At 41.6% G+C, this 12,966-nt stretch overlaps 1 protein-coding gene across 1 annotated transcript in view; it reads right to left on the bottom strand.

The window, feature by feature from the left end:
• The window catches only part of pak1 (p21 protein (Cdc42/Rac)-activated kinase 1), a 212,990-nt gene extending 205,975 nt beyond the window's left edge, over nt 1–7,015 (bottom strand). The window contains exon 1 of the mRNA XM_034168630.1: nt 6,821–7,015. The gene's annotated coding sequence lies outside the window, so the exon portion shown is untranslated. The remainder of the gene's footprint in view (nt 1–6,820) is intronic.
• Between the last annotated feature and the right edge of the window lie 5,951 nt (nt 7,016–12,966).

Here is a 12,966-nt window from a genome sequence, read left to right as displayed (position 1 = left end):
AACTCAGCCACAAGTGTAGCAGACGACCAACCCGGAAGTAAACAAGACAAAACTCTCTTGGAGGCGTCTCTAGGCAACGGCACTCGCGAGGCTGCTTATGCCAGTGAAAATTGTTGACCAACACTAGACAACTAATCTACAAGTTTACCCATCTACGTGAAACGGAAAATAGATGGCTAATATTGGGTGACTAATCTTAGTTGTCTAAGTAAGCTTAATAGACTAAAAGATTAGACTGCTTTATTAAACCAGGCCCTGGTGGAGTCGATGGTTGCAAAGACAACCTGCACCCTCTTGGCCCTTTCTGGAATCAGTTTGACAACTGTGCACTAAAGTATAACAAACCAGTGAAGGAAAATAAAAACAAAAAAACCCATGACTTACACAACTTACTCTGACAGGCTGAGTAACAGCACACCTCAAGTAAGTAAGTAAGTCCCTTCGACTGCTCCCTTGTTTTGTTCGCCACAGCAGATCTGAGGTGGATCAGCATGTTGATTTGGCACAGGTTTTACGCCGGATGCCCTTCCTGACGCAACTCCACATTACATGAAGAAATGGGCAGGGGTAGGATTTGAACCGAGAACCTTCTGCACTGAAACCAAGTGCAGTAACCACTTGGCTACCAGAGGTGCCCTATATTGTCCCAAACAGCCCTCGTTTGGCCATTTTCAAACTCTCTCAGTGTGAAGCTCAAGACTTAATCAGTGATGTGCAAATATTCACATATCCATCACCTGACTTGTCTTAAGAAAACTGACTGTAAAAGTGATGATTTGTATTCCTAATAACTTTTATGTTCAGATTGTCCAATTACTTCTGGCCTTATGGAAATGGAAGGACTATGGATAGAAATGGCCTCAGTTCTTGAATGGTTAAGGTGATATTTTATTCAAACCCCAATGAGGTAAAGCTGAAAGACAAAAATAATTTCACTGTGGAGTTGAACCAAAATTAAAATGGTGTCACTGTACAAACACTTGTGGATCAGACCACACTGTACACATGAATACAAAGACACAGAAATCAGTTTGCTTATGCAGCTGTGGGCAATAATCAGAAACTGCACTGCTGGCTTGATGTAAGAGTTGGAAAAGTCTCACCTGCCAATCTGTGATCAATAAACTGCAGCTGATGTAACATCTGACCTGGCAGGGGCACTAACCACACCCACAATAAATAAATTAATCCTACACAGCCATAAATACTGACTGAAGTCTATGGGATGAAGACAAGTGCACTGATTTCTGCTGAGCCATGAGGAAACAAGCGCCTGAGTGCATTTCTAAACCATTACAGTGCAAGTCTGAAAGAAGGAGACCAACATTATCCCAATTAAAAAGAATTTAGGCTGCAGCGACACAGCATGGGACATTACAGCCGTAACACTGTGATGTAGTGCCTCAAACCCACATTACACAGGTTCTGTGCTCCCAGAGAGGCCAAACAAGAAGCACAAAAAACTAAAGAAGCACTCAGAGAGTGCATACATCTTCCAAGACCCAGCAGTCCTCTGCTTTCCTTCTCGTAACATAAAGTGCACACTGCAGAACAGTTTGGTCAAAGCACAAGTAACAACATCTTTAAGGACGTTTCACCAAAATCATCCTCCATTCCGTTCAAAATCTAATCAACACTGTTCTTGACCCCAGACTGACCTCTCCACCAAATCTCAGTGAAATCGGTCTGAGATATCTTGCTAACAAACAAAAGTTACCTTCTTGGTCAGTTACTACTTAATAGCTTCAGGGTAGATTGTGGTATTTTGCCAAGGATCAGATTAATCTTATGAATAGAGCCCGACCGATATAGATTTTTTGAGGCCGATAACAATAACCATCCCTTAGTTATGCTGCTATAGACGTAGACTGCTGGGGGGTTCCCATGATGCACTGTTTCTTTCTCTTTTTGCTCTGTATGCACCACTCTGCATTTAATCATTAGTGATCGATCTCTGCTCCCCTCCACAGCATGTCTTTTTCCTGGTTCTCTCCCTCAGCCCCAACCAGTCCCAGCAGAAGACTGCCCCTCCCTGAGCCTGGTTCTGCTGGAGGTTTCTTCCTGTTAAAAGGGAGTTTTTCCTTCCCACTGTAGCCAAGTGCTTGCTCACAGGGGGTCGTTTTGACCGTTGGGGTTTTACATAATTATTGTATGGCCTTGCCTTACAATATAAAGCGCCTTGGGGCAACTGTTTGTTGTGATTTGGCGCTATATAAAAAAATTGATTGATTGATTGAATATCTGGATGAAAAAAATGCCGATAATCAATAAATCAGCTGATTTGCTGATAGCCAATAAATCAGCTGATATATATTTTTTTAATGAATAAAATGTTATTTTTTGGACCCTTAACAAAAAAGGTATGAGCTAAAAGCTGAAGCTTTGTCCTCATATTGATTAACTTTATAACAGAAGAATTTTCAAGTTCGAAAAAAGCAAAAATGCAATTGGAGCAGTTAAGGGACTATTCAAATGGGCCAACTAGTAAGATATCACTCCTGAAAACAATCTTTGGTGTGTCACGTGAGGTAAATCTGCCCTACGATTGGATTTTGGAAAACCATGTGACGGAGAATCAATTCCGATTGGACACTCACATTCCGCACGTCATCACACATCTTCTATGAGGAGTACCAAGATGGCCAATGGTGGCCAATGGTGGATCAAAAGTCCGCGGAGTCAATTTGTCAGCAAAAAAAAAGTAAGTTTCTATCTCATATCATCAAAAGTTATTTACAATTTAGTAAAGCTTGGTCCCAGCCGTCATATACGACAGAGTCAACCCCAGACGGTTAATGGCGAATGGCAGTAATTCCCAGAACCCTTCCGGACGACCAGTGAATCTGAATGTTTCAACCTCTTAGCAGTAAATGAAAGTTTTTCATGCTAGACATAAGGTCTACACAATGTAGGCTTATTAAAAGCGTGACCGACGCAATGAAGCACATTTGACACATTACTACATAAACTGAGTTAATCAAACTGAGTTGAACTGAAACAGGAGAAATGTGGTGTGAATGTAATCGCAAAGTTATTTCAAACAACATCCTTATAAACTTACTTGTATGCTTTTGTCAGCCGATCAGTGCAGTGTGACGGCGAACTACGGGGGCCGGTGACGAACACATTTAAGCAGGGGTGTTAGCAGCTCTCAGTTGAATGGAGTCAGAGCTCCATCTACTGGACAAACGGTGCAAGGACATTGTACATTGCTGACACAAACATTATGTCAGTAACTGTTCTGTTTATGAGAAATTATCGGCGTTCTATCTGCAAAATTTCGGCCAATAGTGAGTACTTTGAAAAGGGCTTATATCGGCCGATAATATCGGCTGGCCGATATATCAGTCGGGCTCTACTTATGAATTCAGATACATTTCTTAAACTTAAATACTGGCTGCATTTACACCTGGCATTAAAATGGGTCTCGTATCCAGACTCTATTAGATGTGGTTTTATCCTGACAACATTGAAACAGAACTGCAAAACTGAAAACAGTTCTCCTTTAAAGTACTCAGGTTAAAACCAGACAGTTTAGGCCCTATTTGTAGATGGTTTTGAGTTAAACCTTTCATTTAGTACAACAATGATGGTTCAGCTCACTATTGATTCAGAGCGCTAACAATGTCACAAGCTACACAGCTATCTAATATATGGTATGGTGACTGGGGACACCAAGGGGGAAGTCACCGGGGCCCTTAGGTTGAAAGCATACATGTGTGAACGGTCAGCCTTATATATTAGATCATGACCCACTCACTGGAGCCCTTATTTTTGCAGTTCATGTGGTACTCAGGTCAGGTAGCAAGCATCACACTTTACTTACTACGTAATAGCAGCTGGCTAGGGTGCACTGTAATTACAATCTGTACAGGCCAGTGCACACAACATGAGTTTTTTCAATTACCTGCTGTGTACGGCATACCAGAGCATTGCAGTGATATGACATGCTATCTCCTTTTTTTCATCATTCACTTGAGTCTCATGAATGTCACAACTTGCTCTTATGAAAATGAATGATGACAAAATACACACAATGCAATGCAACTTACTACACCTTAACTAAAGTGACATGAAATATACAATGACATGGCTAAATTTCTTCTTTATTACCTATGTGTAGAACGGGTAACTCAGCTAGTACCATGTAAACCTGACGGACAAGTAAAAACCTCACAGTACACTGCTTCTTGCCACCACTGAATAGACAAAAAATTTTATTAGAAGTGTTTGATCCTGATAGAGTATCCCTATAATAGGCATGTTTACCTCAATAAATGTAAAGAAAGTCTTTATAATGACTGATATATACAGGCAGTGACTGAGCTTAGCCTTCTTCCCATTTGGCATCACTGCTCTCCACCAAGTCCATACAAGAGGATCGATGAAAGGCTCTGTCCTATTGTAAAACGAATGAGCCCCTCCCCATGTGTTAGCATTGAACATCAATCCCAGACTGTTTAGTATTTCTGTCCAGAGAGAAGTAGAATCCAAAACAACATCTAAAAATAGGCCATAAGTACAAAAATCCTGGCGTGCCCGTTATTACTGCATGTGTACATTGGAATCCCTTTAAGATCCGCTGTCCAGGTCATGTCACAGCTCTGCCGATTTGAATGGGACACAAAAAATAAGAAAAAAAAGATAGCTGCAGTAGTGAAGAAGCTGTCTTCAACAACAGGAATGCTAAAGATGGAGGTAGAGGAGAACGTTGTGGTTCAGGGGGATGCTCTAAATGCAGGAATGCAAGACTGGTGGGAGGAGTGAGGAACCTTTATAAAATCAATGTATGGGTCAAAGTAGGGGTGGAACAATACACTAGCTCCATGACATGATACCCAATTACACCAAATTCACACAAATTACAGAGAAAGTAATCTGTGGTGGATGTTTAGCTTTAAATAAACAACTTATTCTGAAGTATAAATTGTAACTCTTGATGTTATCTGTTTCCCATTTGAATAATTTATAAATCTTTTGCGATTGTTCTGCAAAAAGTCATTCTTTCTTCCATACAGTAGTTGACTTTTCATGGTAACACGCAACTCATTAAAAAAAAGATAAAATTCGATAAAGGCCCCATAATACAATTATCATGATTGTACCCCTTCTTGTGTGTGTGTGTGTGTTATCCAGAAGAGGGATGCACCTGCACTCAACACTCAACCACACCTTCAGAAAAGAAGGAAGTAGCCTCAGTTACTATTTGGTATTGCCCACATAGTTGTTGTGTGTAGAATGAAAATGCATTTCCATTTACACTGCTGTTCAGTGTGATCACAAGGTGTTTTGGCCAATGGAATCACAAGCCATCTTCAGTGTGTTTGCATGCATTTTAACACCAGGTGAAAATGGGGTCACAAACAACAGTTTTTATTACATTTACTTTTTGACCTCTCTGTTGTTCCACTCCCATCATCTCCCTCACTCCAGCTCAATCAATTTATCCATACTCTTTCAAACACGCACTGTACAGCAATTTTTCTTTTTATGTCATGCAAATCTGTGTTCTGCCCAGTATGCAAAGGTAGGCAAACTCAGAACACTTTGAGCTCCCTAAACTGTCCACCATTTTTCAAAGGTCACTGAGTGCTTGTGGTTTGGAGAGAGGATCAGCTGCCTAGCAACTTTGCAAAATGCTTTCACTTAAATGGGTTAGGATTATGAAAACGGCTAGAGTTCAAATTTTCTGAGATAAAAACTTCATCAGTTTGAACAATATTTCTGCATCTGGTCCAATGCTTTGTGCACTTCTGTAAGTCTTGTGCTGGAGCAGAACTCTGATATGATTCCAGTGTCGCCAGCCGAACAGCCCCCCCAAAAATCGGCCCGCCCAGCCTTCACTGCGCATGCGTCATCATGAACCGATTAACACCTCATTTCTGCTTCAAACTGCACTCCAGTAATCATCTATCTCAGCGACAGATATCTGAAGCTTTTGTACAACAATCATTTCCACATAAATTCAGCATTATTTCATAATAAAAGACGGAGGAAGCAATCAAAGCGCTGCAGCCAGACGAGCTGCTAGCTGCTGCGTTCACTGCGCCTCCGTCATTTCAAAGTGTCAGTAGTGACTCACCGATTATCACCTCGTTTCTGCTTAAAGCTCACTTTAGAATGGTTTAGCCTAAGAGGTTTTACCTTCTGATGGTTAATAATCACACTATTCCCTTTGGGTGTAAAGGTTCAGTCTCAGATGAGCTGCTGTGGTCCCAAATGACGCATGCGCAGTGAAGGCAGGGCGGACCAATTTTTAGGAGGGGGGGGGGCATTCGGTCTGCCACACCGGTCCACAACTGTGCACCTTGAAAATCTGCACAGAACATCAGCACACACATTTTCTAGTTTCACACACAGAAGGACTATTGTCTTGGGTGTTGAATTTATTGATTTTAGTGCCTTATCCAGCCCCGTGTCCCCGGTTGACACCTGTAAATCCATTACTTACTCCAGCAAGATTGTCTTCAGGGATATCAATAAAGGAGAAAAAAAAACATGGATTACTTTTTATAACTTGATCCTTTATCATTTCATCAGACGGGCTCATAAATGAAGTTATTTCTCAGACTGGAGCGGCGTGCGTAGTGCACTGAATCAGGTGTTTCATTCATCATTCATTCGCTCATCGTCCGTCAGATTTCCCAAGAACTCTGCCAGACTCTGGACCTCACCGGGCCTGTGTTCTCCAGCATGTTCTGTGCATGCACAAAACTAGAGTCCGATCCGGATCCGAGCTCACAGTTAGTACACATTAACCCGTATTCACACGCCGCACCGTGACGAACGCCTGAAGGTGGAATAAAGTCAAAGCACTCACCACTTATCTGGCCGAAGACAAAGACAGAGTGCTGGCTGAAGGTCTTAGACACCGGGACGCAGCGGGTCTCATATATTCAGGGAACTCTTTTTTCCGCTCCGTTCTGTCTCTCGTGCTTCGCTTTCGATGGCAAACTTGCCAATCCCAGGCTATTGTTAGCTGAGCGCACAGAAAGATGCTGCGCGCAGACTCCCGCCCCCCACGCGCAGCTCTGGACACCCTATAGGTCAGAGCAGAGAGTTTCTCAAAGCCTATTGGTTGCTGTGAATGTCAGTTAAACCTTAAGGGTGGGCCGTAGCCGCTCGCCGGTAAGGAACGATGGTACGTTCAAAGTCCGAAATTCCAGGAACGTCCAAGAACCATTCAAAATAATAAACAATCATTCAAATTATTATTATTATTATTATTGTTGTTGTTGTTGTTGTTATATTGGCCTATTATTGGTCTATTTTACTATTATGAAATAATAGTAATAATAATAATAATAATAATGAGGCGGATGATGATTGCAGTAGAAGTAGTTAATTGTGTGCTGCAAATTTTTATTACAGCCTATTAAACAATAATGGCCATGGCCATGACATGCAATAAAATTAGCCTTTAGGCCTAATTCAATGTTCATTACAGACAGAGTGTGGGGATGTCTTTTTGTCTTTTAAGCAGTGTTTGTACTTTGTGCAGCCATGCCAACTTGTGCTCACTGGACCCTATCAGATTTCAGAACTTAAGTAGATCCGGGTCAGTGCTTGGCTGGGAGATTTCTCAGAAACACCAGGAACTGCACACACTTCTCCATGTGCAATTGGAGTTGAGTCAGGAAGGGCATCCAGTCCAGTATCAAACTCATTCTGAAGCATCCCTGAGCAGTTTGTTGAAAATTATTAGTGTTATAATAAAGCTGACATACATTAAAATGATAGCAATCAGACTCTATGACCAAAATATCTTGGATGTTGGATCTTGACTGCTATACCTCCAAAACACTCCAAAAATGACCTTGATGACCTTGGTTTTGTTAGTCCTCTAAAGCAGATTTGAACGCCGTACCTGACTGATGACTGGTTAAAAGGCAGACCAAACCCATTCCAACTTGACATCGTGTTTCCACTGATCATCCTTGAAATATTTCTACAGCTTAGTTGGAGTCCACCTGGGGTAAATTCAGTTGATTGGACATGATGTGGACATGCACACACCTGTCTACATAAGGCCCCACAGTTGAGTGCATGAAGACAAAGGTCTGTAATAATAATAATGACTTGGATTTATAGAACGCTTTTTCAAGATACATTATTCATTCACTCGCAAATTCACACATATTAGTGGTGGTACTAGTGTAGCCACTGCTGCCCTGGGGCAAACTGACGGAAGTGTGGCTGCCATTCTCCACCTACGGCCCCTCTGACCACCAACTCATTCATACACAGGCAAGGTATGAAGAAAATATGCAGATTTTTGACTGGTTGGGAGCCAGATTCGAACCACCGACTCTTCCAACTGAGCTGCCCCTGTAGACCTCCAAGACAGGAATGTCTCAAGACACAAATCTGGGGAAGGGTACAGAAATGTTTCTGCTGCTTTGAAAGTCCCATTGAGCACAGTGACCTCCATCATCTGTAAATGGAAGAAGTTTGGATCCACCAGGACTCGCCCTAGAGTTGGCCACACATCTAAAATGAGATCAGGGGAAAAGGGCCTTAGTCAGGGAGGTGACCAAGAATCTGAGGCTAACTCTGTCAGAGCTCCAGCATTTCTCTGTGGAGAGAGGAGAACTTTCCAGACGGACAACCATCTCTGCAACAATCCACCAATCAGGCCTGTATGGTAGAGTGGCCAAACGGAAGTCACCCCTTAGTAAAAAGCACATGGCAGCCCACCTGGAGTTTGCCAAAAGGCACCTGAAGGACTCTCAGACCATAAGAAACAAAATTCTGTGATCTGATTAGAGAAATACTGAACTCTCTGGTGTGAATGCCAGGTGTCATGTTTGGAGGAAACCAGGCACCATCCCTACAGTGAAGCATGGTGGTGGCAGCATCACGCTGTGGGGATGTTTTTCAGCAGCAGGAACTGGGAGACTAGTCAGGATTGAGGGAAAGATGAATGCAGCAATGTACAGAGACATCCTGGATGAAAAACTGCTCCAGAGCGCTCTTGACCTCAGACTGGGGCAATGGTTCATCTTTCACAGAACCAAGATATCAAAGGAGTGGCTTCAGGACACCTCTGTGAATGTCCTTGAGTGGCCCAGCCAGAGCCCAGACCTGAATCTGATTGAACATCTCTGGAGAGATCTGAAAATGGCTGTGCACCGACGCTCTCCATCCAACCTGATGTAGCTGGAGAGGTGCTGCATAGAGGAATGGACAAAACTGTCCAAAGATACAATAGATGCACCAAGTCTGTGGCATCATATTCAAGAAGACTTGAGGCTGTAGTTGCTGCCAAAGGTGCATCAATAAAGTATTGATCAAAGGGTGTGAATACTTATGTACATGCAATTTCTTTGTTTTTTTTATTTAAAAAACAAAAACGCAAATAATAATAATAAAAACAGTTTTTTTTCCATGTTATCATTATTTGGGTGTTGTGAGTAGAATTTTGAGATAGAAAAATTAATTCACTCCATTTTGGAATAAGTCTGTAACATAAAATGTGGAAAAAGTGAAGTGGGGGGGGGGGGGGGGGGTGACACCTGGGTTAGGTGCTTTTCTTGAATTGGTCTGAGAAGTGACTCTTACAAGGTGTTTCTTGAAATAAAGATCTTGTTTTCAGTTCATGAGAGACCAGTTGTGTTTAGTCACTGCCTACAATAACATGGGGTTTTATTTTTTCCGTGCTAGACTTTATTTTGTGGACAGTTGAACACAACCAAGAACTACAGCATGAAGAAAGGGTTTGGGTTAATTGGCAGCAGGAGTCTTTCTTTCAAATACTGGAACTTGGTCACTTGCAGTTCTGAAAACTCCATCATGACCAATGTTTCTGTTATTCCTAAAAAATATTTAAAGAAGCAACTGAACATTTCAGCTGAGGTAATGTCAGAATTATTCAGTTAGTTCCTGGTTGTCATTTCCAAGAAAAGTTTCTAACATCCCTTTGGCACTTTTGCAGTTCATAATGACAGCTTTGCCAGCTGGGGAAGTGTTTTCTACAGGTTTAGTAACTAGGCTTGGCGATTCATTAGGTTTGCATTGCCAGTTTTTATAAATGGTTTAACTTCAGACTCATCCTTTTTGCTGACAGGACTAGATGACATCATGGACACCTAATTTAAAGGGCTTACATAACACCACTTTTAGGCTTTCTCAGACTAGATGAGTCCAAAGACACGGAGTTAACATGTAAGTCAGATGTTCAGATGGTTCTTTAATATTTTGGAGTCAACGACACTCTGATAATAGAAAGTGTGTGTGTGTGTGTGCGTGTGTGCGCGCGCGTGTGTGATTGAATGAACAGAGGAAACGTTACAAGGTCAAACTAAGATGATGCTGACACCTCGTGGTCAGAATGCGGAATTGCACGGACCATTCAGCTTGGACAAAGTCAATACAGAAAATATTGGCATGTTCAAACAAAACATCTAATCCTTGTTTGGTATTGCAAGCGCTCTCAGAAAAATAAAGGTTAAATGGTTCTTCAAAAGTCCTCTGCTTAAAACCATCAAATAGTGAAGAACCTCTTTATTTAAGAGACGGTTCTTCACAAACAATATGATGTTCATTAAAGTACAAAAGCAGGCTCAGCAGCTGTCGCTCAAAGCAACAACACTCGTAATTATACACAGTGATGGGCACAGTTGAACTTCTAACCACTAATTAGCAAAGCTAATGTTTTCATTAGCGGATTAGCTTTTCAGCTAACTTTGAAAACCATCAGTGGACCAATTAGCTTCAGCTAAATTTAGTTCCACTAACTTTCAGTCTGCTAACTTTTTTTTTTTTTTTTTTTTTTTTTTGTAAAGTGACTAAATTTAATGGTCAAAAATGTTTGTAAACCCTAAAATCATACATGTTAGTTCCTGTTTATGAATGCAGCCAGCTAGCTAACACTTCCGGTTCACAGGTCAAAGCACACAAGCACTGGTAAGAAGACAAGAAGTTACCAAAACGGTACAGTCACTTGCCCAGTTCCAGATCATTGCCAGTTCCGGATCACTGTTGTAGTTTTTGTGCCGCCGTTTCTCGTAATCAGCACGAATAAGCTAATACTTGGTACCAATGGAAAGATTGATGTTTTGTCTACAAACGACCACAAGCTCGACCGGATCCAGCCATCCTTGTGACCAGCAGAGGAATCAAAACATCCCGGTGTCTGCGGTGTGCGCGCTTTTTCTCACGCAGTCATTCCTGCAAGTTTTAAAGTAACGATCTCTAAAACATAGCAAAGGCAAGTTAGCCGTTCAGTGTTTTTGGTTCTAGAGTGGAAAATGTCAGTGTGTTATATCTTGCTGTTTAATTGCTGCGCGCATTTATCTCTGATGCGAAAATTTGCCAGTTCCAGATCAATGAAGCAGCAGCCTCGTGTCTGTAGTTGTGAGCCTTGTGGACTTTGGGGCTCATCTCAAAATCACGAATGGACATGAATGTGGGGGCTTTTACTTTTTAATTCGGGAGAAATCTCACCTCCACACCTCATTTTTTGCTCATAAAAACGTATAACGGCGTTTTTCGAAACGAAGTAAATTCTCATTTAATAAGTATAATTTATATCATTTTGTGTTCAAAACACATTCTCGGGCACAGTGTGTATCATTCTGCATTAGAAGGGCTCCAGCCAGATGCCAGGAATGCCCCCAAAGTGACGCAGAGTGTCGTGATCTGGAACTGGCAAAAGTGATCCGTTTCTGGCAAATGTTTGCGCCACACATAATGTGGCTTCACACTTTAAGTAGAAGCGCTACTCCACCCAGACTTTTTCAGCTAAATAACATCCAAATACCCAATACAACAATACACAATAAAGGATATTCAGTTGCATTATGGCTCCGTATAGCGGGACTTTCAAAAAAGGTGATCCGGAACTGGGCAACCGTCTGTATGTAAGCAGCTCAAAAGTCAGTATTTTTTTATTTATTTGTTTTGTGTTTGTGAATGCAATACGGGTGAGCCATAGCTCCCATTAACAGTTTCTAAATATATATAATATAGAGATAAACTGACTACTAATACGGCGATTTACTGCTTTTGATAAAGATGATGACAGTGTTTGGGGGTTTATTTTTATTGACTTATTTTTCATGTGTTTGTTTTGTGTTTGTGATCAGCTTGTGATCAGCTTGTGATCGTCTTTGAATTTACCCAGCAGCCCCCTCTGCGCTTAAACTCGAAACTGGCTTATCAATATCTGACAGTGCAATCCAATGTGGCCGCCTGAGTTAATACTAAAAGTTAGCAGTAACTTCCACTAAATTTTTTAGTGGTTTATCAGTTTACCGTTATAAAAGTTAACTTTCATTTAGTGGCTTAATGGTTATTGAAGCTAACTTTTCGGTTAGCTGTGCCCACCGCTGATTATAATATGAAGGGGTATGAAGACAGAACACCCAAAAGGAGATCAATCATCAGACAAATGCCCACACCAGTGCTAAAGAAGAAGACTTTGAGGAAAGCAAAGACTAGTGAGGAGTATGAGGCCTTTAAATCACTGATTTAAAAGTCCAGTTGGCACTGCAATGCTGAGGAGAAGATCCAAGTTTTGGAGAAACAGAACACTTTTGGTATTGACAAAGATCAAGCACTCAGACCAGCTCATTAATGTTCATACTGGACTGCCATCTTATGCTTTGTTCTTGTGGATTTATGTCTCCGTAAAAGAGCCTGCAAAAAATATGAAGTATTATCGGGGAGAATCATCAGTGTCTTCCAAATCTTACCAGGATAAAAATGCTTGTAAGCCAAGGCAAAAAAGAAAACTTTCTCTAGAGCAGGGGTGGCCAAGTTCGGTCCTCGAGAGCCACCTTCCTGACACTCTTAGTTGTCTCCCTGCTCCAACACACCTGAATCCAATGAAAGGCTCATTAAAAGTCTGCTAACGAGTCTTTCATTGGATTCAGGTGTGTTGGAGCAGGGGGACAACAAAGAGTGTCAGGAAGGTGGCTCTCGAGGACCGAACTTGGCCACCCCTGCTCTAGAGGATGAGTTTAA

The sequence above is a fragment of the Thalassophryne amazonica genome, chromosome 4 (genome assembly GCF_902500255.1).
Source record: "Thalassophryne amazonica chromosome 4, fThaAma1.1, whole genome shotgun sequence".
Classification (NCBI taxonomy): Eukaryota; Metazoa; Chordata; class Actinopteri; order Batrachoidiformes; family Batrachoididae; genus Thalassophryne; species Thalassophryne amazonica.
This window is presented reverse-complemented; position numbering and strand designations above follow the sequence as displayed.